The following is a 27,657-nucleotide window of genomic DNA, read 5'->3' as shown; positions in this document are numbered from 1 at the left end:
TTGAGACAGTCATACGGAACATTACACAGATTCATCAAGAGATCGAAGATTTATCAAAAATAAATGTTTGGGAAAAAGTTGGTCATGGAGTAGGAAAGGTTGGGAGTTGGTTTGCCAACCTTGGGAAAAGCATAGTATGGTACATATTAAAACCTGTATTGATAGTATTAAATTGTATAATCACATTGTTAGGTTTAGTAAAATTGTATAAATGGTATAGATCGAACCAGTTACAAAGATCGACGAGAGATCAAGAAAGGAGATTAGCTATGTTACAAGATCAACAGTATAAAAGCCTGAGAGCACTCGAATCGATAAAAAGAGGAAATGAGGTAACTAGTTCTGTATAAAAGGTTGTATTCAAATTGATTTTAGTGATGACTCCTAAAAGTCATCAAAGGGGGGAACTGAGAGAGCGCAATTTGAATATAAAATATATAGTAGCCATATTTAGACGTATATGTTATAAACGTAGGAATGAAACGCATATCGTAATGTAAAGTTGACGATAATAGCATAAAGGCCAACTAACGTGATAACATGGTATAGGAAATGTAAATGTATTCACATGTTAAACATGCATTAGATTTAGAAGGCCCGTATACATGATGGGTAGACATAGAAATGTGTAGAAATGCTTATGAAATGTAGAACGTGCACAGTAGAATACATGTACGTGTATAACTTTAAAATGGAGTAACACGAGAGAAAAACGTAGGGAAATGTAACGTGGAGAAATGTGCAGAGAATTTATATAACGATGTAACCAGTGAGAATATAAAAGTTATACTCTACGTAGTTTATATTCTAGGTAGAATGTATTCAAGCATAACTAAGACTTTGCTAAAAATACGAATATATAAATGTATGTTAAAGGTTACACTGTGTAGAGGGGTTTTTGTAGGAATGCTAGAAGAGTTTAGGTCATTTGTGATTATAACCTGGCTGACCAAGAGTTCGCAGGAGCTTAGTCAAATGTATGTAATTTAATGGGCTTGTAAAAGTCGTAAATAGCTTGATGTGGACGTGAGAGCCAAGAAGTCTAGCACTTGTTAGATTTAAGGTGACAATGCCGGACGGAGCTTATTGCTCGTACGTGAGGAGAGACACTTAGAATTTAAACTGTGTTTTGACAAGACCATTCACAGGACCTAGAAGGGTCAAGTTAAGCGACATGGAGTTAAAGTCTTGTCTAAGGTCATTTGACTTTTTGCGCTAAAAGTGTCAATGAAGGTAGCCAGCGAGATGATGAAGATGACATCTAAGGAGAAGGGTCAACTTAATGAACGACGCAAGGAGTGGACCAAGGGAAGAAGCAAGAAGTTGACATCATCGGGGAAAGTCCGTGGTGGGCGTCAAGGGGCGTTCCACCCACAAGATGATTGTGTATTTTAGGGACAGCACCCCGGGGAGGAGAGAGCAATGAGGAGGTAGCCGTTAGCAGAGCAATTAGCATTAGGCTAAGGCGAGAGCGAAGACAAGGGTAGATGCCTTGAGCAGATGCGCTGAGAGATCAGAGCGCAAGGGAGCAGTAGGCCGAGGACCCTTAGAGAGCGGATGGGTAGGCAGAGAGGGTACTGCTTCTAAAATTTAAGAATTCCTTTAGAGGCTAAGAGAGTTTGAACTTCTTTGGGAGTCAAACTGCTGACACCTTTTTAGGGAAGAAACTTGCGAAATAGGGATGTCACATAGCATAGAGTAGGGACAGTTTTAACTTGATTATTTTATCTTACTGCAGATGACGCAGAAGGAACCACTTCACGCTGAAACTTTGATTGCGGATCTAGAGACTGATTTTGTATTTTGTATACTTGAGATTTATTCTGTAAGGATTGTATTGCATTCAAATTTAACTTCATATAAAACTCTTAAACTTCATCAGTTGTAAGTGGTTCTTCAGAGTGGCGTCAGTTAATGGGGTTTGTCTAATCTATGCGGGGGTGGTCCTTTCCTCAATGACAGATACGAGCGGTCCAAAACAGATGAATGAGATAATTTATTAAATTGATCATAATCATAATTTGATATCAAAATCTCATTCCCCGCAGTGCGCTTTACATAGCACCAGTCGCGTTACATGAGGACACATTCATTTTTGTTAGGCACAGGGAGATTTAGTCATTTGCCCAGAATCACAGGATATTCAGCGTCATTGCCGAGACTCAAACACGGTTTCCCAGATTCGAGGTCGACCGCCCTAGCCGTGTGGCCAACTCCTCTCCCCTTTTGTGTGGTACAAGACAGCTAAACGGGTGGTGACCATCGAAGACCGGTGCCACAGCACTCGGTGCACTTACGATAGACAGGCCCCTGACAGCAGCAGCTCTTTTTGAAGCTGCTGCTTTTAAGAAAACATTTGGCCATCTATGTTGAGTGAAGAGGAGGCATATTTCAAGAGCTTGGTGTTGAAAATATCTGCTGATAGTGTGCAGGGAGAGTTCTATGTCTTAAAACTCAGGATGTTTATCTTTACAGTGATCATGAGGAGTGGGTGAAACTAGACCAGGAGACATGGCCTAGGGGGCTGGTTAAGTCTTAAAGATGATCTGGAGCAAATCAGGAAGAAGGTGCCCTGTGGCGTGTTATAAAAGTTAACTAGCTAAAGTCAAAAGAGAAGCTACCTGGTGAGATTTAAGAAGAAAAGAACCTGCTGAGACCAGAGTGAGAAAAGAAAAGTGTCTCGTGTCAGTCAGCCGGAGGAGTCCCCTGGCCAAAGTCTGTGAACTAGTGAGTGTCAGAAAGGACAGAACCAGAAAGAGCCATAAATATGACCAGACAAGAGTCAGCTAAATGACAGACACGATGAGTCAGGAAGGAAGAAACCTCACAAGGTTTCTGAATTTTAATTCTAAAATCACTGGTGTGCTGTGTTGGCCAAAGTAGAAGTAAATCTAATGAAGTGAAACTGAAGCCCAACTTCCACTAACACCTGTTTTCTGTCGGTGCTTTGCTTAGACAGAGTTCCTCAGTCTTGCTGCTGAAATTTGTGGAGTGCTGTAAAAGTTTTCTGAGGGTGAGGTAAACACCAAGGATGTCTATGTTATATATTTATTTATTAAATAAATATTTCCACAGAAATCTTTTAACATCTACGCAACAAGATAAAAACCAAGTAATAAAATACAACTGCAATTTGAGATAAAATGTAGAACTTTTCTACAATCGATAGCAGCTATTAACAGACTTGAGGTAATGTAAAAGTGCCAGGGCTTTGATAAAAGGATTGTCATTATACTTTATAAAAATTGGTTGAAAAAATAATTTTTTGTCAACCCATAAACTAGGTCAAGAAAGAGTACATGGTTTAGGTCTTAAGCGCAGAATTGCAATAAGGACATGCAGGGTTGCTTGAACCGTTGATTTCCGAAAGTCAGATGTTGTTTCCTAGCAGGAGGTTCACTGATTTAAAATTCACAAGGATTCTTCTTACTTCAGATTCTAAGCTCTCCTTAAGTAAAAGTGAAGTTTAACATGTTTTCAAAAAGGAGAAATTAAAGTGTAGTTTATTTTTTTAAGCAGTGAGCAAGATCCACATCAAAACTTTTATTCCTGAGTATTTGTTCCCCCAAAAATTCATGCTAGCCCTGAATTGCTGAGGTAAAACTTCCTTTTTTACTATCACCAAGGCTTTCATTGAGCAAAAAAGTAATTTTGAAAAAAAATAAGTCCTACATCACTTAATAGTTCATGCCAAAGAAGCCTTTTTAACTCTGAAGGTAGGGATTTGGTGAAATTTCTAAAAATAATTACCCTTCTGGGAATATGGCCAATTGTTTAGCTAAATTAAACCAAGCTCTAATCTAAGGTTGCAAACCCATTGGACCGTCTGAAACCAAAATATGTCATCCAAAGTTGATCGTAGCATTTTAATGATGCAAGTTAGAACTTGCGTCTCGATTGAATATTAAGTGATGGCAGATATTTTAGAGATTTAAACATGTAATAATGAAATTACATTTCTCATGACTAATGCTTTGAAAAAATGTAATAATCCCAGGGCAACAGAATTAGCATTAATTGATCGCATTTTAATCCGAGTTAAGCATGATAAATTATTTAAGTAGTAACTACCAAATAGTTGTGATATTTAACAACTGAAAGTTCACTGCGGTTAATTGACCACTGTAGTGGGGTGGCTATCCCTCGAGCACCCATTATTATAACTTTTAGTTTTTTTCATTTACGACCAAATTATCTGTGCTTGAAGGAAACGGCATAGCATCAAGTTGTCCCTGCAGGCCTGTTAGAGAGTGGTCAATTCATACCAGGTTATCAGTGTACATACAAATAGCTCTGTCAACCCAAATTTGGGAAAGAAGGGAATACATGTTTTTGAGTCGTTTTTGGAAATTGGCAAACAAATAGAAATAATAAGGGGGCTAACACAACCCCATTTCAAGCTATTCACTGCTGGGATTTTAGCAGTAAGTTCAGAGTAGGTTCCAGATATGACCCATAGTCGAGTATCAGCTTTAAAATGTATAATAGCGTATAATAGCAATATTCAGAGCTTTTAACGTTTGCCATGATTTAGTGTGATCAACCCTATCAAATAAACATATGAAGTCAACAAATGCATTCTATAATTTCATATACTGATTGCACACACCTCTCACTCAAAATTTGTAGACATAAAATATTTTCGATTGTAGAGAAAGAGACATGAAAGCCTACCTGTTAAATTGGCAGCAAGTTGTTTTCTAGAACATAAGACTCTGGATGGTTTAAAATACCTATCAAATATTTTCCCTGTTTCATCTAGAAGGGCAGCGTGTCGATAATTTAAAAGGTTTGGCCTATCTCCTTTTTATATATCATAATAACTTTACTATCTTGCCACGAGTCAGGGGTCCGATTATTAATAATACAATATTTAAAAGGAAGTTGTAGCAAATCAGGTCACAGTAATCATGAGCATTATTCATACCTTGGATGATTGAGGCATTTGGTTATAGATTAAGAACTGTAAGAGAAATTCTGGAGGAGTCCAAATTTAGAAAAGAACAAAGACTACTTGCTCACCATAAAAATTGATAAAATGAGAGTGGCACCATCTCTAGAAATAGGCTCTTTGAGAATTTCCCTGCCCAAAGATCTAGCTTCAATAGACCAATAGTTGTGTATGCAACATTTTGTTAAAGTAATTCAAATTGAATGCCACCACCAACGTTTTATTTTTCCTTCTCCAATTTTGAGCGTTCTTTGTGGTAGTACTTTTTGGTAGGATTTTAGGTTGTAAATAACATTTGATCATTTACTTTTTGAAGAAGAGGAAAGAGAAATAAATTCACTCTCTAGTCCATAAAAACTGAAAAGTTACAGTATTTTTTAATAATTGACTCAAATATGGAGCTCATTATATCTTGCTCAGAGCTCAGACACTGGAGCGCTCAATAGTCTATGACAATTGCATCAATTGTGCTGGGGTAACTAGGGCTTGTTAGGAAATGAATTGGCTGAATTTATTTAGAGTATTAAGACAATTTGCTTCAAGTCAAACACTGCCCTTTGAGTGACATGTATATTGTATGCTAAAAATGAACTTAAAACTAGAGGTATACCAAAGCCAGATATGTTAAAATATGACATAGACACAATGTATACTAATAGAAGATCGGACTTGTTGTAAGGAGTGGTTAGCAATCAATCTTACTAAGAGGGATTGCGGCAGCAGGAAAATGTTTTCGATGGTAGTTGCAAATGTTTATCCCCCACTGAAGAGCAAGCCTAAGATTGTAAATTAACCTATTGAGAGAAGATTACATTGTTTTAATGGTAAATCAAATATGATGTGAGTTCATAGAGAGATGTGGTACTGTAGATATGATTTCGAACCTAACCAAGCCGGCTTCAGGCCGGCCCATTCCACAGAGGCCGTTATCATGGCAGTATTGGACGCTCTGAGGAGGAATGCTGACAAAGGGTCACCTCTGGCCCTCGTGCTACTGGATTTGTCGGCTGCTTTCGACACGGTGGACCATAACATCCTTCTCCACTGTGTCGGACAGGCCAGCATCCAGGGCCCTGTCTTCAATTGGATCAAGTCTTTTCTCGCTGGCAGAACACAAGCCATTCGACTGGGCCCTTTCACGGCAGCCAGGGTACCCACGACCTGCGTAGTCCCTCAGGGCTCCTCTCTTTCCCCCCTTCTATTCAACTTATACCTCCGGCCACTGATTCATTCGCTCAAGAGGTGGGGCATCACAGTGTTCAACTATGCTGATGATTTGCAGATCATCTTCCCTCTTGACTCCCCCGATGCTGCTAAAAATGTTCAAGCAGTGATGACCCACATACAGTTGTGGATAAACCACAACCAACTAAAATTAGATCCAGGGAAAACAGAGCTTATCCTTCCTGGTAATAGCCCAGCATACTGGGGCCCCCAGTTCTGGCCCAAGGAGTTGGGCTCCCCCCCTGCCCTGGCAAGCTCGGTGAAGAGCTTGGGGGTGGTCATTGATGTGGAGCTCTCTCTCAAGGCCCAAGTAGGGGCTGTGATCTCCTCCAGTATGTTCCAATTGCGTAAAATCCGCAAAATAGCCCATCTACTACCGCACGTGGCATTGGTCCAGGTCGTGGCATTGGTTCAGGTCGTGATCTCCTTGGTATTATCCCGCCTTGACTTCTCGAACTCCCTATACCATGGACTCCCACAGTCACTGCTCCGACGTCTCCAAATTGTACAAAATCAGGCTGCCAGACTTATTTATAAAACTTCAAAGTGGCAATCAGCGAAACCACTATTGCGCAAACTGCACTGGCTGCCAGTTGAGCAAAGGGTGGCCTTTAAGATCGGCTGCCTGACTTTCAGGGCTCTCAACTGCACTAGTCCTGCTTTCCTCAAAACACTGATCACGCAGCACCGCCCGGTGCGCAACCTCAGTTCGGCTCACCTTCACCTGCTGGTCTCCCCTACAGTAAAACTCAAAAAGTTTGGCGGCCGCAGGTTTGCCCACCTGGCCCCTAAATCATGGAATCCTCTCCCCTTGTCAGTCAAGTCCAACTCCTCCCTACTGAATTTTAGGAAACGTCTGAAAACTCGGCTGTTCACCCAAACTGGTTAGTCCGCCCCCTGCAATCTCTACACTCTTTCTTTTAGCGCCAGTAAACTTATGATGTCAGTGCGCTTTATAAATTCCGGATAAGATAAGATAAGATGGAGACCTGGGCTTTATAGCCTTCGGTATTGGATGGGTGTCAAGCTTTTCATGTACAAGCTGGGCAGGTGGGTCATGGTACAAACACCAGGGTTAATGATTTGGGTATCTTAGGTATGGATCATAACAATACAAAGGTAAAGCAGATACCTCTGGATAAGGGGATAGTATCAGAGTGATATATTATTAGCCACTTACTTTCGGTCTGGATTTTTGTAAATGTCCAATTCTCTGTAGAATATATAGACACCTGGTTTATGTTCCATGCTGGATTTTGCACCGAGTGGAAAGAGAATAGATGAAACTGATGAATGATAAAATATCAGAATGAGAATTGTCAGAGACCGATTTCTGTGAGCGATGAGCTGGAAGATACTCGCTATACACATTAAGGATTTCAAAGTTAAGAAGTGAGAATGATCATAAGCCTTTGGCCTTCACCTTTTCTGATTTTGCATATCTTCCATTCTAGTACTCAAAAGTTTGAACGTAGTCCAATTTATTTATACCTTAGATGTCAACAAATTGATCCTGCATCTATTATCACAACTTGGATAGAGGCCACATTTTCTGCTGTCAGGGAATGTTGAACTGCTGATTCACATTCCAACTTGTCTCTAATTCGGTTGAGGATTGTGTTGCACAAATAAGGAAAGAACGCCAAACCTGTTAAGATTTACAGATATGGGAACATAGGCTGGTGGTACTCATTGTCTAAAAAATTGTGTTACTCGATGTCTAAAAACAGGAAATAATGAGCTCAATAAAGTTCTATAGCCCAAAGATTGCAACACATGAATGTGAACATAACAAGAGAAAAGTACAAGAGGATTGTGCAAGCCAGGAAACAAGATTTCTGGCAGCATACAGCGTAAGAGGTTCAGTCACCAATAGTGCAGCAGATCTATCTTTTTTTCAAAACTGGTCTGATATACAGGTAATATTTCAAAGGGAGGCTGGGAAGCCAATTTCCTTAGTCATGCGTGGGGTAGACATCTTTTACTTTATGCAGATCATTAGAGGTTGTCTCTGAGCTCACTCCTTCCCAATTATTTATTGCTACAATAATGTGTTAACATAATTAGAGTCTAGGACTAAATGGAATTCCTATTAACATATATTTTTGTAAATCAGACCTTCGAGACCCACTGGTGACCAGTGTAGTTAAGCGTGTAATTCTGCAAGTCAGTGATCATTCCTATTTCCCAAAAAGGACATAGAAGTGATCCGCCTGTTACTGCCATACATCCATCCATGTAAAACCACACTTGGAATTAATGGGTTGGACTATCCTCTTCCAGTTACGGAAGATGCTGATGTCCTGTTGGATATTCAATGTAGCTTTACCCACAGCTTGAGAATGTTAGAACAATGTCTGAATTTTTGTAGGTAAAGTATGTCATAACATAAAAGGAATATTTATTTATCCTTCATGGATTTACACTCAGCATTTGATAATATAGAATGTGATAAATTGTGGTATAATGTGGCTCAAAATGGTCTCAACATTCATCTTATAATACTGTAGTAAAGTACCACCAGACAAACAAAAGCTACTGTGAGATATGAAGGCAGAGGGAATTCACATAGTTCCTCAAAGTCTCCAAAGGTGTCCGATTGACATATTCTTGCACCTTTCCTATTTCACCTGTACTCCAAATGATTTGGAGTCAAATCGCATTCGAGCATGATTGCACTATTGATTTCACAGACTCTTAGGTGTCTTCAGAAACGAGTTACGGCGTATATATATCAAACGTTATATGCATTAAGACAGAGTATGTTCTTTAACATGAGAGATATTGATTGAGATACCTATTCATTAGAGCACGTTACATCATCAGTCTCATACTATAAAATGGCAAACCTGAGAGGCAGCAAGGTGGAAACACATGGATGCGTCTGATGGTGCTCGGACGCCCTTTGCCCACACATGGATATATGGTGTATAAAGAAAGGGTCCCTGTAGAACAGTGTATCTTTACTTGAATTTATTACAGAGAATAAAATCAAAAACATATACAAGCACTGTAAATTAATCACAATGAATGGACCAAATTACTTGGAAAATAACAGTGCCCCAAGAAAGGAAATTGGGAGTGGGATAGTGTGATGCTGTGAGGGAAAAGGACAGTGAAGGGATAAAGTTAGTGACAACTTATGAGTATCGAAATTCATTCAAAATACAATTAGATTTCAAAAGGCTTCAGGTCCCTGAGCCAAAATGGGGGATCATAACATATCCCGTAGTACTTAAAGCAATCTCTATTGACACTGATGTATCAAAATTAATGCGGGCGTGTCAACTGAAAAAGGGTGAAGTAGCCGTCGACGTTTCGACCCCACGCTACATTGGTAGGCGTGTTTGTTGCCTTACATAGGGGTCTTCATCAGGACAGGGTAAAAACAGGGTGCACTACAGTATCTGAAAAACGTGTAAACAATGTAAATGTAAATGCGGGGACAGACAATCAATGTCAAGTTACCGTAGTGAGCGGTAAACATATAATTTTTGATCTATTACCATGGTTCATAAGAAACAACAATGCAGCTATAGTACCTATTATAAGTATTTACACATTTAGAAAAAGGGTTGAATCATAACTTTGATAATTCTCAAATGATTTTAGGTACATCTTAGATGATTTAATAGCAATTTATATATAACCAATATTTGGTATCTCACTTTATCATGTCAGAGCTGACAAACAGAAACACAAAAATTTCCTGATTAGACCAGGGAAAACCAAAGCAATGTCCAATGGTTGGGTGTGGGTGACCTTTAGAGGGATACTTGACTTGGAGTGACATAATTGTATGGATTAAAAAGCCATATATTCTAGGCGATAGTAAGGTTAAGGATCAAACAAGACTCACTGTCAATGGAAATATCCAGTAATATATAGGAACAGAGTATACCAGTCCGAAATGTAAATTATGGCAGCCTAGCCTCTGTATGCCGAAAAGTTAACACACTGCCAAGATTTGGAGAATTTAAAGAACACATACCTGCTCAAGCTGAGCAAGGGGCAAGACCGTGTCCAAATTGGTCCCGCGTGTTCTACCGCTGTATCTGTGGGCAAGGGGATGGATATTTAATAGAACTGCAACGGTTGTGAAAAGTATTACCGACATCATAGGAGGGTCGGGCTTACCTATACAGCCCGTGAGGATTGACTTTATCCTGGTTCCAAATGCATTAACAACTCGTTGCTAGAGTGTATAATCAGTAGGAAGGTGCTGTATCTGTGGGCAAGGGGATGGATATTCAATAAAACTGCAACGATTGTGAAAAGTATTACCGACATCGTATGAAGGGGCGGGCTTACCTATAAAGCCCGTCAGGGTAGACTTTGTCCTAGTTCCAAATGTATTTTCAACTCGTTTCTAGAGTATATAATCGGTAGGCAGGCGGTTGTGCGTCAAGAAAGATCGCATCAGTTTGCCGCTTCTGTGGGTGGTTAAAGAAGCTCGTTAATGTCACTTAACTAACAGAAGTGCGGACAAGGGCGCCGTTTGAAGAGATGGAGTTTCTTACCTGCTGTTTAAAGCACGGAGCTCCCGATAGCAGCCTCTCTACGTCTACTGACTGCAAACAAGTGGGGCGTGTAGTACTTTAGGAATTATAAAAACAAAGAAAGGACACTCAATACAAAAAAAAGATAAAATATAAAATAAAATATAAACACACATGGATATAGACAAATCAATTTCATGCTTACAAAGAATAATATGTTCCCACTTGAAGGACTGGGCTATTCTAAGGCCCAGCGGTGCCAGGGGACAACACCTGAAACCTTCGTGGGTTACCTGTTCCGGCGTACAAATGACAGAGACACGGGACACTTCCTTCGGCGTCAAAGATCGAGGTTTTATTTACTGCAGGGAACACAGAAGTCACAAGAAGTACAACGCATGTAGGTTCTAGGAGACTGCTTCAAATTGCAACTGTGGATCTCTCCTTTTATACATATTTCTGTCATAGCACAGCATGGCGAACAAAAGGTTACAACTCAGTTCCCACAGTAAACTACAAAAAGGGTTGCTTTCATGTATTCAGGGTCCCGGAACATAATTACAGTAGCATGGCCGGTTCCCAACCGTAAAAGTACGTTATCCCACCATTAAGTACATTCCATTCCAGCTGTAAACGAGTTAAGGAAAGAGTCAGAAACAGGTGCAAGGAAAGGCAAAGATAGTCAACAGATTGAAAAGAGTGTAAGGAGGTGATATCGGAAACACGATTGCAGGATCAAAGGAGACATGCCTAATGAATGCACGGCTGAAACAATAGACCGGCACGGCAAGATGAGCCTCGAGCGGGGCCATCTGCCTTTGCAGTGTCACCCCCCTCGTCATAAAGACACCCTCAAAGGAACATGTGTCTTCCGCAACAGCTTGGGAATCCCAGGGTCACGAAGCGAACAGTGCCCGTTCGCTGGCTACTTGAGGGCAAGAGACAAAATGGCTGCTGTATCTAAAATGGAACCCGTGGGTTCAGATGAAGAAACCCACGAATAAGACGAACGGTTCAGGCCAGCGTAGCGAAAACGCGTACACCCACTAAACTCGTCATTTGCGGTTCATAGATACCCAACTCGTCCATATTCGAACGAGTCGAAAACACCACTTTAATTGTCACAGAACCTCAGACGCTCCTTTTGCCCTCATGTAGGCAAGCACTAGTCGATATCAGAATCGATCTCGATATTCATCAGATCATCCAGATGTTGCTGCAACATCATTCTATCCATCAATGCTTCCTTGGTAACAGATGGCCGTCTTATACACGTCGTAGCACAGAGGCCACATAAGGCAGGACCACACTGCACACAAAGACAACACGTGAACAGAAATGCTACAACAACCCCGATGATCATCAGAATCTTCCAACCCCACATCGACATCAGGCCCCAAAACCATCCTAGTAGCGTCCAATCACCTACGTCCACGTGTATGGACTCGGAGATCTTGTGCAACTTCGAGATGGCTTGATAGACAGTTGGAGCGTTATCAGGGATAAAAATTGTTAGACGGGGACCCGAAGGGTCGGCCGAGGACAGGGGGAGAGGCCTCCGGTGAGGGCCGTCTCCAGCGATCGTACAGACAAGTAACTTCCCCCCCACAGATGGACACCACACAAGGATGAGGACAACACTCTTTATATACGATTCTTGAAGCAAGGTTATCAACGGTACAGGGAGGTCGGGACACGAGGGTCCTCTCAATTCTAGTCTCTGAGGGAGAAAGGGTAGCGGGACAGTCTTGGTACCGGTTTGGTACGGGGGTGGCAAGATGGGTAGCTCACAACCCTCGAGCTCGGAGTTCTGGAAGGTCCCGACGAAGGTGTAGGTTGCAGAGGGCCGCGGCAACGCCAGCAGGCAGGAGCGATGGTTCACAAGGATGGGCCGCGGCAGCGCCAGCAGGTCCCGACGACGATGTAGGTTGCAGAGGGCCGCGGCAGCGCCAGCAGGCAGGAGCGATGGTTCACAAGGATGGGCCGCGGCAGCGCCAGCAGGTCCCAACGACGATGTAGGTTGCAGAGGGCCGCGGCAGCGCCAGCAGGCAGGAACGATGATTCACAAGGCAGGGCTGCGGCAGCGCCAGCAGTCCGTCAAGGATGAGTTCTTCAAGGTGTCTCTCGACTCCAGGATACAACTGCCTTCCTGCTCTGGAGCTGCCCCAGTTATAGGTCTGGCCTCCTTTGATGTCCGGACCCTCGCTCTTGGAGGTCGGGAGGTTTGGGATGAGGGAGTCCAGACACCCAGCAGGGGGGTGGAGCCAGCGCCCGGGGAGGCTGGGGGCGATCGGCACCTGGCGGGGGAGAGCCATCGACACTCCTCTCTCCCATTGACCTGCCAAGTGGTCCATTCACCTCCTGGGTGGATGGTGGTGCCTCGATGTCGGGGCCTGGCCAGGCCCAGGGTTGAGGTCGGGCTGAGGCCACGCGGCCTCGTGGTGCAGTGTCCAAGGTGGCGGCTGGGCCGGGGCAATGCTGCTGATGGTGGCCCGGGCCGGCCGATGCCGGGGTGTTCGGGAGCAGGCGTCCCGTTGGGGACGGGTTGCGGGTTGCTTCTGTGGGTTGCCGGGGTTGTTCTTCGGGTGACACCAGGAGGGCCGGTGTTCGGTCCTTGCTATGCAGGGCGGGAGCGGCCCCCTTCACGAGGCCTGTCCAACATGCGTCCCCCCCAGCTGAAGGCAGGGAGAGTCACCCATCTTCTTGGGTACTCTCTTCGCCGAGGCGGAAAAAGCGTGACAGGCCGTCCGCGTTGGCGTGGTCTTGGCCAGGGCGATGCTCCACAGTGAAGTCCATCCCCTGCATGGAGATGGACCATCGCAACAGTTTTGGGTTCTCCCCCCGCATCTGCATCAGCCGTTGCAGGGGCCTATGGTCTGTTTGTACCCTGAAATGGGTACCGAAGAGGTAGGGCCGGAGTTTCTTGAGGGCCCATACCACTGCGAAGGCTTCCCGCTCGATGGTGCTCCAGCGCTGCTCTCGGGCCAGTAGGCGTCGGCTGATGAAGGCCACTGGTTGATCGACTCCCTCGGCATTTAGTTGAGAGAGTACGGCCCCAACGCCATGATCGGAGGCGTCCGTTTGGACGATGAATTCCCGGCTGTAGTCGGGGGCCAGGAGCACGGGGGCGGTGCATATGGCGGCCTTCAACTTCTCGAAGGCCGCTTGACAGTCCGGAGTCAAGTTGACAGTTTTGGGGTTTTTCTTGGATGTGAGTTCTGTGAGGGGCCCCACAATGCTGCCATAGTCCTTTAGAAACCGCCGGTAGTATCCGGTGAGCCCTAGGAAGGCTCGGACCTCGGTTTGGGTGACCGGAGGTTGCCAGGACTGGATGGCAGCGATCTTGAGCTGAAGGGGGGCCACCAGCCGCTCCCCACTTGGTGTCCGAGATAGGTCACGGACCCCTGGCCAACCTGACATTTGCTGGCTTTGATGGTGAGGCCAGCCTGCTGGAGGGCGTGCAGGACTTCTCGGAGATGGTGAAGGTGGTCTGCCCAGTGACGACTGTACACAGCGATATCGTCCAGGTAGGCGGCGCTGAATTCTTCGAGGCCCGCCAATACCTGGTTCACGAGTCGCTGGAAGGTAGCTGGAGCGTTTTTCATGCCGAATGGCATCACTTTGAAGTGGTAGTGGCCATCCGGGGTAGAGAAGGCGGAACGATCTTGGGCCCTGGGGATGAGGCCGATCTGCCAGTAGCCTGCTGTTAGATCGAAGATGCTCAGGTAGCGGGCGGCCCCCATGCGGTCAACTAGCTCATCCGCCCGGGGGATAGGGTGAGCGTCGGTTCTGGTAACGGCGTTCAGGCCCCGATAGTCCACACAGAACCGGAGCTCGGGAGCAACGCCCGGGGCTGCAGCCTTGGGGACCAGTACGACTGGGCTGGCCCAGGGGCTGTCGGATGGCTCTATCACTCCTAGGGCCAGCATTTTAGAGACTTCGTCCTGGATGCAGGTGCGCACCCGGTCTGGCACTCGGTACGCCCTGTCGAATAGGGGGACTATCCCCAGTGTCCACGTCGTGAAGGCACCAGGGGGTGACCCCTGGGGTGAGGGAGAACAGGTTCGCAAATTGTAGTAGGAGAGCCCGACAGTCTTGGTGTTGTTCCGGGGACAAGGCCTCGGAGAGTCTGACCCCTTCCACTGAGCCATCTTTTTCACGGGTCCTCAGTAGGTCAGGGAGGGGCTCGGAGTCTTCTTCCGTCCCACTATCTGTGGCCATTAGGAGGCTGAGCTCCGAGCGTACGAAGTGGGGTTTGAGTCTGTTGGCGTGGAGGACTCGGAGTGGGTTCCGGGGGGACTCCATGTCTATTAGGTAGGTGACGGGGCAAAGGACGTTTGGCAAGATCTGCTCCGGGGTGACCAGGTGACAGCGGACTGCCGTCACACTGGCCCCGGTGTCGCGTAGGGCTTCGGCCTTGCGCCCATTTATGGTTACCCACTGGCCGTATTTCCTCGTATTGGCGGGGAGGGGAGCCCGCGGAATCATGTCTCTTTCCCCTAGGCAGACCAGGGTCATGGCGGCTGGTTCCCACTCGGGCTGTTCCTGTTCGTATTCTTCATAATCCTCTGGGGCTTGCTCTTCTCCCAGGGCGGCGGCAGCGACCTGGCGGGGTATAGGATTCTGGTTCTTCGGGCAATTAGCGTCGTTGGCATAGTGGCCGGTCCGCTGGCACCGGTGGCAAGTACCGTTGGCTCGGAACCCAGGACGCATCGGGGGGTTTCCCCGGCCGGTCGGGGGCGGGGTGTTGCTGGCGGGAGCCGCCGGGACTTTTCTGACACTCTTCGGTCCATGGCAAAGGAGTTGGAACATCCTTGCACGTGAGGGCTACCAATGGCTTCGCTAGCAATGAAAAATTTGGAATCCATTGCCTGCAGTATGACGTGATACCTAGAAAGGCACGCACATCTCTCTGAGTTGTTGGCACAGTCATTCGAGCGATCGCTGTGATTCTCTCTGGGGTCAACCTTCTTCCCTCCTGTGACAATAAGTGACCTAGATAGGTTACTTCTTGACAACAATATTGTAGTTTAGAAGGTGACACCTTGTGATGTAAGTCACAGAGATGCTGTAACAGCGATACCGTAGCAGTTTTGCAGATCTCTTTTGTGTCAGCAGCCACCAGCAAGTCATCAACATATTGGATCAAGGCCGCACCAGCCGGTAACACAAACGCATCGAGTTGACTCTTCAGGGCTTGGCTGTATATCGATGGACTCTCACAGTAGCCCTGAGGAGCGCGTTTAAACCTAAAGCTGCGACCACCTAATGAGAAACCGAATAGATCTCTGCTTTCCTCAGCAATCAGAATGCTAAAGAAAGCATTCTTCAGATTGATTACTGAGAAACAAGAAGCAGAAGCTGGAATCAGAGTCAGTAAAGCCGTAATGTCAGGCACCACAGGAAATTGTGGAATCACAATTTTGTTCACCTCCCGTAAATCAATAACAAAACGGTAAACAGGAGGCTTGGATGGATCAGTGCGTTTCAAGATAGGTAACACAGGACTATTACACACGTTTCCCCGAGTTTCCTCGATAACATCTTTCTTGATCAAATCATAGATGATCGCTAACAACGCTCGTTCACCATCAAGGGAGATACGATACTGGGGAATACGTGGCAACCGCACATTCGATTTCAGTTGAACATCATAAGGTGAGATGTCAAGCAGGCCCACGTCATTGGGACCTGTTGCCCACAAAGATGTAGGAAGAGAACTCAATTCCGGTGGGAGCTTATCAGTTGACAAGTTGACCCAAAGTAAGCTCCACTCCCGCAGGAGAACAATACAGGGTTGCATATAACCGTTTCAGCAAGTCCAGGCCCAAAAGATTTCCACCACAACCAGTAGTCAAAATCAAAGGAGCTTCCAGCTCACCAGGCCCAATTGTTAGAGGCAAAGGGCTAGAAACCGGATTGCTAACAGGGGCGCCAGAGAAACCAACGGAAACATTCGTTAAGCCAGACAAAGGTGCGCCAGGGAGTTTCGAATGCATGATGGAACTTTTCGCTGCACCAGTGTCCAACAGAAAAGGCTCAACTACGCCCGATGTGGCAACTGCGACGTAAGGCCCTCTTTGATCAACCGGAACTGATACTACTCCCTCTCTTTGTCTGTGGCTGTCCTAGTAGTTACCGTCATCAATATCACGCTTGATGTAACAGTCATCCACATGATACAGTGCAGATCTACCTGACGATGAACCGCGCTGATCAAAGCAATTGTTAGAATCTGATGAATTATTAGAACGCTCATTCTGATTTTGAGTAACACCACGACCTCTACCACATGAAGCCTGTTGAGGACCTCTACGACCTCCTCGAGCCGAACCACCACTGTTTCGGTCGCGCAAAACCGGACAATCAAACTTTAAATGGCCCTCACCTCTACAGTATGCGCACTGATTATATCCGAGCATAGATCTCGGCGTGGTAGAGTCATTACGCGCCTGCGACCTAAAAGATTGCGATTGCGATCTATTCTGTTGTTGAGAGGCATTTTGATTTAAGTGCGGAGGATACGCTTGCTGTAACAGAACTTTGGTTTTGAGATCCTTTGTTTTCTTATCCGCACAATCAGTTTCCTCCTTCTCCCTGTTTTCGTAATATTGAGCCGTAGCTAATATCTGAGCAGAGGTAGAGACAGCACACGAACTCTCAGAATTTTTTAATTTGTTGCTAAGGTCAGGCAACAAATTCGATACAAATTTATCTACGAACAACCGCTGACCTCCCTCAGTGCTCATATTCTGACCACTGTGATCGATGAATGCCTCCTCAAATCTCGTAAAGAAATCGGAGACACTCTCGTCCTTCTTTTGCTTGCACGCAAACAGTTTATCCCAATTAACTCTCATTGCTGGCATAAGTGTCTTCATTAGTGTAATGATTCTTTGAGGCAGGGCCGTAATTAACTGCTCAGGCTTAGCCCCACCAACCTGTAATGCGTCAGCCGCTACAAGTGCAGCCCAATCACCGCCTAACTCAGCTGCGTGATTCTCTTGACGTATTTTTGCCCAAACCGGTTGAGGTACTACGTTGCCGAACAACATGTCGATATCGGCAAGATTCATAATAGTTGCATCCACTAATTGGGACAACTCTTTGTAATAACCTGCAGGATTCTTGCGGGGGTCAGGCAAAGTTTGTTTCACCTGCAAAACTTCTGACCGCTTCCATGGGAGATGTAGCCAAACTCTCTGGAAGTGTGGCAAAATAGCAGGATTGGCAGTCGCATCACTCGGCATCCATACTGGGGGGACTTCTCGCATGGGATATTGACCAGGTGTTGCCATCCACTCCTCAGTTTCATCTTCAAACAATGCGCGAGGTATTACAGTAGGCCGAAAAAATAGAAGATGTTCTACAGCACGTCGAACATTACTACCCACAATCATACCACTCGAAAACTGATGCTGAAGTTCAGTCACTTCGGGCGGCACATTATCTACTTCATCATTATCCATCACTTCTCGTAAACATTTACACATTTCCTCAAACACAAATCTCTGTGTGGGCTCATTAAATTGAGAGAACGTCTCAAAAATTATGCGCGGGGTGTTTTTAACGGGATACCTAATCCAATTTCGCGCCATTCTAATTAACGTATCACTCTCCCTACCACCAGGAATCTGACTTCGTCGTTGAGGGACATCGGGAACATCGGACCCGAGGATCGGTCCAAAAGGAGAGTAAAGGTTAGCGACAGCATTAGGAATGCGACTACGGACAGACGGAGAAGGGGAGAGAAGTACAGGGGCAGCAACATGGGGACTAAACACAGGAGCAGTAGGAGCAGTAGGAGTAGCTAAAAGAGCAGCAGTAGCGGGAACAGCAGACTGAGAAGGTATAGGCAGTGGAGCAGTAGGAACAGGAGCAGGTAAAGCAATAGGGACGACTTGAGGCACAAGAGGATTTAGAAGGACGGGAATCGCGACAGGCTGACCAGCAGCTGCCGGAACAACAGGTTGAGGAACAGGGGGAACCACAGGTGCTGTAGTATCCTGTGCGTATGGAGGTGGTGACTTCAGTAGATAGGACAACAAAGGGTCCTCTACTGCTTCCTCTCCTTTCTTATCAGTACTCGACGGTAAAACGGGATAACACTTATCCACCGCCATACGTTGCAATCTATCAAAAACTTCCTTTTCCTTCTCTTCTTTGTCTCGCTGAAACTGCTCTGCATTTCTCATTGTCGTAACGATACCTTCCCTCTTATTTCGTTTAAGCTGTTTGATTTCTTTCTGCTTGGCTTCTTTACGCCATAACCGAAAGGAATCAAACATGGCCGGCCTAGATTTCTTTTTGAACAATTTTGCTTCAAGATTATCCAAAATTGCTGTTTCGAAGCTACCATGGGGTGGCCAACTAAGGACACCATCATCTTTAGTGTAGCGGATCCAGCAATCATTATATGCGATAGGACCCACTCCATGACGACTATATAGCTCATAGACCGGAGTTCCAACTGGAGGTATCGGACATGAGTCCTCCAATCGGGAATCCGCACCGCAACGTTTAAAGCAACTAAACAAAGTACTACGGCCAGGCATCGTGCACACTAACCGAGTTTCACATACTTCAAGGGTTATCGATTTACGATATCCTCGCAAAAATGCAAGACCCTTGGTTTTTGGCAATTGCAATCGTCAAATAAAACCCAACAACTAAGAACCAAATACTAAGAACCACAAATGCAATGGAACCATGCAAACAACCAAGTTTCAACAACAACCAAGGACTCTGGGAGCGACCCACAAATACTTAACTGAAAGAGCAATGGGGTCACCAGGAAGGCCCGTCAATCGTCTCGCTGTACAAAGGACTACGCCAGGCGCCAAAACAGGTCGACAGTCAGGGCATCAGTCCGTCGCAGCCATCAGGAGGCGGGGATCTTCGCGGGAAAAGTCTTCGGGCCACTTGTTTCGACAACAGGATCGATGAAGCGGGGTGCACCTTCCCTCGGAGATTTCACACGAAGTTCCTCACGATCGTCGGGCTTTGGACCGGTACCGCTGATGTCGCCCCACGTTGGGCGCCAACTGAAGGACTGGGCTATTCTACGACCCAGCGGTGCCAGGGGACAACACCTGAAACCTTCGTGGGTTACCTGTTCCGGCGTACAAATGACAGAGGCACGGGACACTTCCTTCGGCGTCAAAGATCGAGGTTTTATTTACTGCAGGGAACACAGAAGTCACAAGAAGTACAACGCATGTAGGTTCTAGGAGACTGCTTCAAATTGCAACTGTGGATCGCTCCTTTTATACATATTTCTGTCATAGCACAACATGGCGAACAAAAGGTTACAACTCAGTTCCGACAGTAAACTTCAAAAAGGGTTGCTTTCATGTATTCAGGGTCCCGGAACATAATTACAGTAGCATCGCCGGTTCCCAACTGTAAAAGTACGTTATCCCACCATTAAGTACATTCCATTCCGGCTGTAAACGAGTTAAGGAAAGAGTCAGAAACAGGTGCAAGGAAAGGCAAAGATAGTCAACAGATTGAAAAGAGTGTAAGGGGGTGATATCGGAAACACAATTGCAGGATCAAAGGAGACATGCCTAATGAATGCACGGCTGAAACAATAGACCGGCACGGCAAGATGAGCCTCGAGCGGAGCCATCTGCCTTTGCAGTGTCACCCCCCTCGTCATAAAGACACCCTCAAAGGAACACGTGTCTTCAGCAAGAGCTTGGGAACCCCAGGGTCACGAAGCGAACAGTGTCCGTTCGCTGGCTACTTGAGGGCAAGAGACAAAATGGCTGCTGTATCTAAAATGGAACCCGTGGGTTCAGATGAAGAAACCCACGAATAAGACGAACGGTTCAGGCCAGCGTAGCGAAAACGCGTACACCAACTAAACTCGTCATTTGCGGTTCATAGATACCCAACTCGTCCATATTCGAACGAGTCGAAAACACCACTTTAACTGTCACAGAACCTCACACTAACGTACATGAAGTGGAGTATTGAAGATATTCAGAAGGAACAAAATTGATTTCTTCAATGCGTACAGTGTCCATGCTGTAAACTTGAGGATTCAATGCTTCAGTGAGATCCTGTTTCTTTGATAACTCATGGCAATACAGATGTGTACTACTTTCTAAGAACATGAAGAACAAATCAGGAAATGTTTACTTTATTGTATAGAATGAAAAGGAGAAAAGAAGAGACTAGGAGAAGGGATATGAGGAGAGATAGAAAGGAAAGGACTTGAAAAGTGGCAACTTGCTTTTCTGACATCTGCATGGTAGGTTTCTTCCTTTCCGTTTCCTGCAAGGTATTCTTCTTTCTTACAGCAGGGCAGCTTTCTTGGTCTTATCATTTGCTTTCCTTTTAAAGGGCTCCAAATCCTTTCAAGTCCAACACTTCATCGGGTCTCCTCAGGTCTTCTGTGTGACCCCCCTTTAGAACACCTACCAAATCCTTTAATTCTGAGTGTTTCACGGGGCCTTCCTTTCTGATTTTGCAAAATCCCTTTTTCGGTTGTCTGTCTTAAAGAGACGTGCATTTACAACTCATGCCTTTACTAAGCATTGCCTTTACAACGCAGGGTATGTATATATAAGTGAGTGAAATCCCTATATATTTTTAATTGTTAAAATGTTATTAATTGAGGAAACTTCCATATCTTCTAATTACCTTTACCAGCTTATACCTCTACCCCTGCCAACACCTAAAAAACACATATCCATGCTCACCCATAAATCCTATAAACACCTTTACCACCCATTAACCCCTCCCACCCCTAAACCCTAAAAACACATTTACCACCCATTACCGTTATCTACCCCAAACCCTAAAAAGACCCTTACCACCCTGTTCCCCTACCCACCACCAAACCCTAAAACCAACTTTACCACCCAATATTCGTGCCCACCACTAAAACACTCTTACTACCCAATAGCCTTACCCACCAGTAAGTCCTAAAAACATCCTTACCATCCTATATCCCTACCCACCCATAAACCCTAAAGAAAACCTTACCCACCCAATACTGCTATGCACCCCTAAATCCTAAAAGTACCTATACCACCCTATACTCTTACCCATCCCTAACCCCTAAATATACTCAAATACTTGTATAATTTGTTGTGACTTAACTGTTGGCATTCCTTTTCCTTAGCTACATATTCTGCTCAGCCAGGACGTATGCTGGAGTGCTTGGTGATGAATGAAATGCTGAATGCTTCGTGATGTCATAGAATGCATGGGTGCCTGGTGATGTGCTGAGTGTCAGTTGGAGTGTGCAGGCCGAGCAGCAGGGAGGCTGCTCCTGGTGGGACTATCTACTATCATCTATGTACTTAGCTACTTAACCGGAACTTACCTTATAACTAAGCTTAAATAAACCATCTATAGAGTACATGCACCTTGGCTGATAGACGTTGTATGACAACATAATTATATATATCTTTTTTTGGATTGGGGAAACGTCCAAAACTCCCATTTTTTAAAATTACCTTTACCACCCCATACCCACCCCTCAACCTTAAAAAGACCCTAACAACCCTATAACCCTAATCACCACTAAACCCTAAAACACCCTTACCACACAATACCCTTACCCGCCCCAGACCCTAAAAGCTCCTTTACCACCCTATACCCCTACCCACCACTAAACCCTAAAACACCTTTACCACCCAACACCCCTATCCACCCCAGCCCCTAAATAAATTATATATATATATATATATATATATATATATATATATATATATATATATATATATATATATATATATATATATATATATATATATATATATATATATATATATATATATATATATATATATATCCTACTAGCGGTCGCCAGTAGGTAGTTATAGTTAGGATCGTTTTCCATAGGAAATCCGCAACATTCTATTGGGATTAACTTTGGCGCAGATTGAGGGATCTGCCTGTAATTTTCCTTAAATTTCAGCTCCTTCCCTGAAAGTTTGGGGTGGATTCGTCAAGCGGAGGCCGAGATAAAAGGGGGGTCCCAAAACGTGTTTTTCCAATGTTAATTTCCATAGGGCGGTTGTACTCACTTTTAGCCCGAACGGCTGAATAGATTTTCACCAAACTTGGCAAAATTGTAGGGACTGGTAGCCCGATGTGCCTTTGCTATGTCTCAAGATATGTGCTCCAGTGGATTTTGAGTAATTTAGGTTCAAATAAATATATATATCTATAAGCGCGCCCAGGTACGCGCACCGGGACGCACTCCAGCGCGCTACGCGAGTTCGCGAGCAGAAAGCTGATTGGCTCTCGGGTGTCTGTCAACATTCCAACAGTCCGGAGTGGCCGCCATCTTGTGTCTCGGTAGGATCGAGACACAAGAGGTGGCAAAAACAAAGGGGGAAATGACCAAAAGGGGGCAGGGTAGACCCCCCCTGACCCTCTAGGTTTGATGTGGGGGCCATAAAAGGGCCCTGCGGGGAAATTTTTTTAAAATTTTTTTTCGATTTTCGTACCGGGGAGCGTACCATGGGGAAAAAAGAATGACAGATCTTTTAAAAAATTTAACATTTTTTTATAAATTGGAGGTAGTTCTAAAAAGAACTGTTTTTTTTATTCTTTTTGTTGTTTTATATTTTTTTATTGTTTTTTGGAATTTTTTTTACTTTTTTCGGCTTTTATGAACAATTTTATTTTTTTTGTAATTTTTATGGGGACAAACAAAAAACAGGGAATTGTAAACGGCTCAACTGGAGGAAAAAAAAAATCAGGAAAAAATTAAGGTTTCTTTTTGCAGTTGTGGTTGTCTCCAGCACGGTTGATCAGATTGATACTTTGCTCTCCATAGCAAATTGTAGTCCCGCAAAATTTACAAACAATTTTAAAATCTCCAAACTATTTGGGACCATCTCCCTTGTCTCTGGACCCGATGGAGTGGGTTGTTTACTTTTGGAGGTGCTGCGAGAAGATTGGGGAGGGTTTCTTGTCAGTTCTCTGACCTCTGCCGCAGCACATTTTTTTGGGTGCCTGCGTTGCATATGACGAATCATGGTATTGTTGCCAAATGAATACTTTTTGGCAGGGTTGCCCCTGGAAAGTACAGTGCCACAGATCAGACATGTAACTTTAGGAGCATTAAATTTCTTTAGTCCCCTTGGGATTTAAAAAAAACTCCCAGACAATGTGCTCCTTTGGTTTATAGGGGGTATTATCTTCAGGCAGGAACTGCCTCTCCTCCTCCTCCTCTTCTTCTTCACCACCACTGTGGTGTTATGGTGGTCCTTGTGGTGGTGGTGGTTGAGATGCTCCTGCTGCTACTGTAGCCATTTCTCACTACAAATAGGTCTGCAAACAGGTCTTCCTCAGTCAAAGTACAAAGTGTGAATGAGGAAAAAAGGTGGGGGCTTTCATCATTTGGAAAAAGAAACTGTTCTGAACCAATGAAAAATGTTATTTTCAGGTCACATGACCCGATGCGCTTACGCTATGCGCCCCGGGGCGCGCCCGGGGGCGCTTATGTAGCGCAATTGTATGTGCTCGGGTGCTTCTGGTTGCGCTTATGCCATGCGTATCACGGGGACGCGGCTACGCGATACGTCACGATGATGTTTTTGTTCGCGGCAATAGCTCTAACGGGACGCTCTCCAGACTGCGCTTACCGGTGAACTCACCGGTACGCGCACCGAGAGCGCTCCAGGGCAAAAAAAAAACATGAACAATATACATAAAAACAAAAGTATTACATAAATATACAATATAGGATTCATTATAAATAATAAAATATTTCATAGCTATAGAAATTTGCTATTAAAAAACCTTTGAAATTCACTGAAAAAAACAGGTTTGAGGCCCTATATATAGTTAGGAATTAGCATTTACAAAACCTATGAAATTCACAGAAAAAAACATAGGTTTCACACCAGTTATAGTTAGGAATTAGCATTTAAAAAACCTATTAAATTCACTGAAAAAACCATAGGTTTCACACCAGTTATAGTTAGCTGGAAATGTTACTGACATAAAACCATTGAAATTCCCACGTTATAGTTAGTTGGACTCACTATAACTTGCGCGCATGCAATGCACTGCTGATGCTGTCACATATTACATCACTCATGACATGGTCAGTGACATCACTCATGACATCACTGATGACACCATCCTTGTGACAGAGTGACAGACCTCCTTTAAGTGTAATGTAACCCTTGAAACACATATTCAAAAATAGAAACTAAAATATAAAACATATTTATTTTTCAGAAAGACACACATTCACTGGATGCACTGCACGATGATAGTAAACAACATCTCACTTCATTTATTACTTCAGAAGGTGCCTTCAGATACAAAATAATGCCTTTGTGGGATGATAATTGTATAAATGAATTCAAAGAATGAAAGAAGAGTATTGCATCTGCTCCTGCATTGGCAACATTTCACACGGCATATAACTCAGTTATAACTGATACAAGTAATGTCGGCATCGGTGCGGTTTTGATGCAAAATCAAAAAGATCATTTGGTTACCATTGGATTTGCATCTAGGCCATTAAGGGGTGCAGAATGTAAATACTCTACTTTGGAAAAAGAAACGCTCGCATGTTGGTGGGGCATTGAATATTTTCGAAAATACATATATGGTACTGTTTTCAAAGTTAGATCAGATCATCGACCCTTGGTTGATTTATTTACAACAAAAGGATGTTGCAAGGCAACATCACAAATTGCAAGGTGGCAATATAAGTTACAGGACTTTCATTTCAAAGTAGAATATGTACCTGGGTAAGAAATATCTTGGCAGATTGTCCATTGAGATTACCTGTACCTGATGACAAAGTTGTCGAGGAAGACAATGACTTGGAAAATGTAATTTCTATTTGTGAGGTGTCAAAAGGACACATACAAGAGAAAGAATGGAGATTGGCTTGTGAAATATCTGAAAATCTTCTTCCTTTCTTTCAGATAGCCCATGAATTGTCTTTAAAGGATGAGGTGTTAATTAGAGGTTTACAGTTAGTTGTACCATGTGATTTACAACAAAGTATTCTAGACATGGCTCATGAAGGTCATCCAGGTATGACAAGCATGAAAAGAAGGATTAGAAGTGAATTTTGGTGGCCAGCTAAGTGTAAAACCATTGAAGGTAGGGTCAGAGATTGTATGGAATGTTGTTTAAGTGATAAGTCTCAGAAAACTATTTCTTATGAACATTTTCCAGTATCCAGACCTAGTCGTGCGTGGCAAAGTGTTTCATTGGATATTGCTGGTCCCTTGTGTTATAATAAGACTGCTGTGTATGCCATCATACTTATTGATCAAATGTCGCAGTGGCCTGAAGTGAAAATTGTTTCTAACATTACTTCAAATGTGGTGATACAATTTTTAAACGAGGTCTTTGAAAGAGAAAGTTTTCCCGAGTTTATCATAACTGATAATGGTGTAAAATTTGTATCCATTGAGATGAAAGATTTTCTGAAATGTCATGGCTTAATTCATAAACGTGCTTCTGTCTATTATTCACAGAGTAATGGAATTGTGGAAAGGTGGATTTGAGTGTTTAAAGAAGGATTACAATTAGCCATACAAAATGGAAAAGATTGCAAACAAACAATAAGTGAAGTATTGTGGTGTTATAGGAACACTCCTAGGAGCATGGGTGATTTATCTCCTTTTGAAAAAATTTGAGTAAGGAAGAGTATTTATTTCTTGACAATGATGACAATAGTGACAAAAAGAAAGGTTACTGTCAGGATGTATCTACTATTGTAAAAGTCAATAATTGGGTACGTGTCAAGAAAGGTAGGTTTGTCAAATCTGGAGAATCTCGGTTCTCTGGTCCCCTGAAAGTGTTACGTGTTGGAAGACAGGTAGTAGAATTATCTGATGGCAATGTGTGGAGTCTGTCCAAGGTGGTTAAGATTCCTCAGTGGTTATGGCCAGAAGAAAAGTTAAATAAGTCATCTGTCTCTGGATTATCAAAATCTGTCAATAGTGCAAAAAACTGGAGAAAGTTCACTACTTCACATTATGTAATTCCACATAATCAACATGTACAAAGAAAGCGTCAGTGTCCTGTGTGGTATGAGGATTATTATGTAGACAAGTAATACCATCTGTATAATCCTAATATTTCAACTACCACATGAATTTGTTATTGATGGCTTGTTTATTTTGTTTCTATAAGTGTTACTTCTGTTTTCTTTGTTGCAGCTTTATGGTGTATTTATGGTTGCATATGTTCACAATTTATTTTTATTTTTCTTAGATGAAATGTATTTTCATGTTAATTTATTTATTTATTTATTATACAGATAACTATATATGCTATATTATTAATTTATTGTTTAACATATTTACGGAGGGGAATGTGTAATGTCTTGATGTTATGTCTGGAATCAAGAACACAAAGGTGTTCGGGATTCCAGAGAGGACAGTTAAGACCCAGGCTCATCTTTGTAACTTATCTCTAAGTATCTGAAGAATAAAATCTTTAAACTTAACTGTGCGTGTGAAGCCTCCTCATCTTTACACGATTCCCAATGGGGTCGCAAATTGCATGCATCATCAATATTCATGAGGCAAGCGCAATTTGCGACCCCATTGGGCATGGCTAGCCCTCCCAAGGATGGTGGCCTGCTGGGGTCAGCAGGTCACCATGTCTGGGACTCCTTTTTACATGAAGCAGTTTATTTTTTTAAATGCAGCTCGTTTTCCTTAAAGAAAAACAGGATGCATTTAAAAAAGAAAAATTAAACTTTCAGTTTCATTTTTTAAGGGCAGGCAGTGGTCCCTGGGACCATTACCTGCTCTTAAAACATATTTTCGCACCCATTCACAAAGGGGAAGGGGTCCCCTGGGGACCCCTTCCTGTTGGCAAATGGTTTACCACCTACTTGAAGTAGGTGGTAAACTGCGAGTGTTATGCGACTGCAAATGCGGTCGCAAAACAATGGTACATACGCAAACGCTATTTTGCGAATCTGTGATCGCGTTGGTACATACCACCACCGTTTTTTGTGGCCTCATAAGG

The 27,657-nt window shown here is 43.8% G+C and overlaps 1 protein-coding gene across 1 annotated transcript in view; it reads left to right on the top strand.

The window, feature by feature from the left end:
- The window catches only part of NPR1 (natriuretic peptide receptor 1), a 790,721-nt gene that overhangs the window by 280,342 nt on the left and 482,722 nt on the right, over positions 1–27,657 (top strand). The window lies entirely within an intron of this gene.

Source organism: Lissotriton vulgaris, chromosome 12, assembly GCF_964263255.1.
Source record: "Lissotriton vulgaris chromosome 12, aLisVul1.2, whole genome shotgun sequence".
NCBI lineage: Eukaryota > Metazoa > Chordata > Amphibia > Caudata > Salamandridae > Lissotriton > Lissotriton vulgaris.
Note: the sequence above shows the minus strand (reverse complement) of the source record. Positions and strands in the feature narration are given on the sequence as shown.